Source organism: Carassius auratus, unplaced genomic scaffold (genome assembly GCF_003368295.1).
Source record: "Carassius auratus strain Wakin unplaced genomic scaffold, ASM336829v1 scaf_tig00214205, whole genome shotgun sequence".
NCBI classification, from domain to species: Eukaryota; Metazoa; Chordata; class Actinopteri; order Cypriniformes; family Cyprinidae; genus Carassius; species Carassius auratus.
The window spans coordinates 390,337-395,192 of NW_020527558.1; the positions used below are offsets into that span (position 1 = coordinate 390,337).

Genomic DNA, 4,856 nt, shown 5'->3' on the forward strand with positions numbered 1-4,856 from the left:
GCAGTGCAGAAAACAGTGGTTGCAGTGTGTGTTCGTTCTCAAAACATTCCATGCATTTCCACTGCAGAAAAGTTTGTTCTGAGCTGGAACTGATCTCTTTCATAGTATTGATCAGTATGGTGAAAACTGCATCAATAAATCATCATTAACACAGATGTTTTTTGTCCTGTGAAGGTAAACAGATGAGAAAGAGGACACACGTGTAACAGTACAGATCTGCATGCAATTGGTGTTAAATAAACATCCTAATAAACACACTGTCTGTCATTAATGTTAATCAATGGAACAAAAGGAAGTATTTCAACTTAAATTAGATCTATATTTCATTTATAAAAAGAAAACTGCATTTTTTAAACTTTCTGTACCTGATAATTTTGCTACTTAATTTGTTTGTTTTTATTTTATTACAAAATTTTTACTTGTCTTCGACGCATTAATATTTGAAATTTTAATTTAATTTAATCTAGTTTTTGCTGTGGTATTTTTATTAAAAGCATAGGCAAAAGTTCCTCTTGCAAAGTGTTCTGTAGGCTGTTGATTTTCGTTGTTTGTAATTCAGCTGCAACAGAATGCTTTATAAGACAGAATAAATGTTTGACAATTCTTTTTGACTTAATCTTTTTATATTAGATTTATTATCTCATTGGAACCAAAAGTAAGAATCAATAAGAAGATTAATTTGGATATCTGCTGTTAAATTTACTTAGTTTTTTTCTTCCATTCACTGTCTTTCATCCTCAAGCACAACTCCTCCAGTTCCTCTATGCTCTTACAAGGATTAAGAAAAAACTCAGAAATGTCGGTTGGCTGGGCAATACTTCTTAAAAGTGTTTCTATAGTTGAAAGCTTTTGGTCCATTTTGTCAAGTCGAATGAAGATGGCTCGCTCTAGTTTCTTCAACTCTGTGTTGTCTGAAATGTGAAGCTGACATGTTAACATGCAAAAAAGAAACAGGTCTACAGTTCCTGTTATAGACCACGAAGATAGAGATTGATAAAAACAACACATTTGTTACACATTGTATAAAACTGTACAGCATGACTTCTTTTATACATTGGAACAGTTTGTATAAAAATATTTAACACACAACTACATTGGTAGTTTATGTGAATAAAGTAATTTCTGAAAGATCATGTGACACTGAAGACTGGAATAATAATGCTGAAAATTCAGCTTTGATCACAAGAATAAATTACATTTTGAAATACATCAAAACAAGAGTTTTTAAGTTTTTGAATTTAAAGTTCTAATATTATTTTACAATGTTACTTTTTTGGGGGGATCAGATAAATGCAACCTGGGTGAGCAGAAGAAACTTCTTTCAAAAACATTAAAGGGTTAGTTCACCCAAAATGATGTAATTAATAACTCACCCTTATACTGTTCCAAACATGTAAGGCCTCCTTTTATCTTCGGAACACAGTTTAAGATATTTTAGATTTAGTCTGAGAGCTCTCAGTCCCTCCATTGAAGCTGTGTGTACGGTCTACTGTCCATGTCCAGAAAGGTAAGAAAAACATCATAGGAGGTCTTACATGTTTGGAACAACATAAGGGTGAGTTATTAATGACATAATTTTCATTTTTGGGCGAACTAACCCTTTAACAAATCTTATTGGCCACAAATAGGGATGTTCATTTTAACTGGTTAACTGTTAACTGAGTGTTAATCATTTTGACCGATTAATGCAATCAGTTAAAAGGTTTAAAAAGGTAATCTATTTATTTTAAGTAATTTATCAAAATATTTAAAAAGGTTTGCTCTAGGTTAAAATATGCTACACGTATTTTTAAAAAAAAGAAATGTAGAGAAAAAAAGTTGTGTAGGCTATAAATCTATTATTTCATTCAAAAATAGACCTAATTTCAACACAAAATGTTTACAAACATTATAATAAATAATGTTAACATAGCTAGGCTATTTTAGTTCCCTTCAATCCTCAACAAATCCTTTCAATTATTTTTTAAGTATTTAAGTATTAATTAAGAATTTACATAAAAGAACAAAAATGTAAAATTTAAGAAGCTATAGCAATATAAACATCAAGCCAAAACAAATTAATTTAGGCTAAAACTTAATTTAAAACAATGTTGGGTCTCTCATATGACACAGAATCAAATGTTTACATATTCGCAATGTATTTTAATGCAAAATTATTATTTATGATGTAATTTACTCCCATTCCAATATCGACATAAAATGTTTTACATAACATTATGGTGATACGGTGATAACACTGATCAGCACAGATTTTACTATATATTTAAACTGAGCAGTGTGCTTTTTTCTCAATATGTTTGGCTGACTGTATTATATTATGATAATGAACAGGCTGCATTGTCAAAGTAACAAAGCTTAAATGTGCATGCGGTGCCAGCGCAATAACTCAAATTGTGTATATATGCAATAAAATCTAATCTTTGTGCTTTTGTAAAATAAGCCTTTGTTACTTAAGCTTTCTATCATCTGGTTTCCTTTTCTGCAGCACACAAATGAACCAAAACTCTGCATACTAGGCTACTTGTTGCACATTCTTTCATTAATTTTGTTAAATTAAGTAAAAATCTATTTCTAGTTTTCTAGTTACTGTCAGATCATTAATAAAAATGTTAATCAAATAGTAACTAAGTGTCACATTACTACATGTGTAAAATTATATAATCATTTGAATATCCCACCTTCATGTTGCGTTTCCCTGTTAGACACTGTGGGTGCTGGTTCTTAAGGCACTTAGAAAACCTGAAAAACAAAATTCCAAAAAGGTGTCTTCTGGCAATTGTATAGGGATGTTTTTTTTTTTTGTTTTTTTATAAATGGTGGTGCGGCACTCACTTTGTTGAGTGGTGCCACAGCTTGGAGTATTTACTGACGTGAAAATAAAGTGAAAAAATAACAGTAATGACAATGCTGTATTATCAAAGGTTTCTCTTCTCTGAATGTGTTTGATAACAAGAAAGAGCAAGTAAACTCACACTTTGTTCTTCAAAATATTCTGTTCTTGGTGTAACTGAAACAAAATGTAAAACTTTAAATAAATGTGACCCTCTCTGTGAAATCCAGGCTAAACAATGTTACATATTCACAGAATGTTATTTAGCTTATGAAGGGTGATTTTTTATATAGAAATCAGTAAATCATAAAAGAAAAAAAAATGACTTTAGCTGTGTTTTCACAGCCAAGATCACAAATATTTCTATGAACACTGAGCATAGTGATGTAATGATGTAAATAAAATATGTAAAAAAATTTACTCACATTTTGGTGTGCTGACAATGCGTGTCTTTGGTGGCGTTGAGTCTTCATCATCACCTAGTTAACAGTATATAATGGTAATGTCAAAACATCTCATACCAGTAAATTGCCCAACCCTCTATAATGCAAGTAAAATATTTGTTTTGATTTAACATTTTCAGTGGTGAGTTAAAAATATTCCAGCGGTCTCCCCAGAGTGAGTTTTTTTAAGACGACCATTATTTTAGAACATTCCCCTTGAAGTTGCCATGGTGACGTGTCAGGTTTGTCATGTGACACACCGCGTCTACAATAACACTGAGTGACAGAGGGATCGCTTTTATTTTGTTTTTCCTTTTTTTATTTAAAATATTCATGAACCTGCATACCATGTCATGAATAATCTGATAGTCCAATTGATAAATATGTGTAAATGAGTGTGTTTTGTCATTTAAAAACCTTTCTAAATGAGCTTGATCGTGATCTGTAACGTGAGATGGGCACTGCCATGTTTGTTTGCGCTGCTGATCAGAGAATCAGTCGGATTCAAAGCATGTGAATTCATCAATTTCTCCCAAAATACAAGTAATAAGTGGCAGGTGAACTGGGTGATGAACTTTATATTTACTTACACTATGTGTATCTGATATCAATAAAACACATCTGCAGATTAAATTTGAATGTATTGTTATTGTTGCTTCCATAGACATATGCTTGTATTTTTCAAACTCTAAAAGTATTGTTTTACTAGTATTTATGTGCATTTAAATGTCTTAAACCTAAAATATGCATTATGTGATTAATAACACTGCATAGTTGTGATAATATGACAAGAGCAGGGCACATCTCTCTCTGGCTCAGTGCCAGACAACGTACAAAAACAGTTTGTTTGGCAGTTATGTGACGTCACCGTTCAGTGTTCCAAAGTTCCAAATCCCATAAGTGGGACCATACTCCCAGGGACACGGAAATAAGAATCCCATATGTAAGACCGAACCTCTCAAAAGGTTAAAGGACAGAAGCTATAGCTAACATGAAAAGATTAGAAAAAAATAACTATTGTTTATTTAATTTTAACTTGTTAAAAACTAAACAAAATTTTGCTAATAATTTCTGCACAGGAGAGACTTGGTGTCTTTTCCAAACAAAGGAATTATATTGGTATTGGCCAAATCAGTTGAAAAATAACAGCATATCATGCATTCCTAATATTTTCACTCGCTGAACACTCTGATTGAGCACTTGAGTTTCACATGATCTGTACTATTTCAATTGAGCTCAAAGGATTTTTTTTTCTTTGACAAAATACACTATTCAACATGCTGCCCAGTGCTGTCCTTCAAACAGACATGACAACTGAACGCAATAAACATACTGTATGGTGAATATACGGGTGCTTCTCAAAATTAGAATGCCATGGAAAAGTTCATTTCAGTAATTCAACTCAAATTGTGAAACTTGTGAATTAAATAAATTCAAAGCACTCAGATTGAACTAGTTTAAGTCTTTGGTTCTTTTAATTGTGATGATTTTGGCTCACATTTAACAAAAACATACCAATTCACTATCTCAACAAAACAGAATATGGTGACATGCCGACCAGCTAATCAATCCAAAACACCTGC

The 4,856-nt window shown here is 31.8% G+C and overlaps 1 long non-coding RNA gene across 1 annotated transcript; it reads right to left on the minus strand.

Moving 5' to 3' along the window:
- Window positions 1–2,673: 2,673 nt before the first annotated feature.
- Window positions 2,674–3,310, minus strand: LOC113091528 (uncharacterized). The gene is made up of 4 exons (XR_003287378.1): window positions 3,256–3,310; window positions 2,973–3,007; window positions 2,833–2,865; window positions 2,674–2,739 (listed from the first exon to the last, which is right to left on the minus strand). It is a non-coding gene; the product is annotated as an uncharacterized LOC113091528 (long non-coding RNA).
- Between the last annotated feature and the right edge of the window lie 1,546 nt (window positions 3,311–4,856).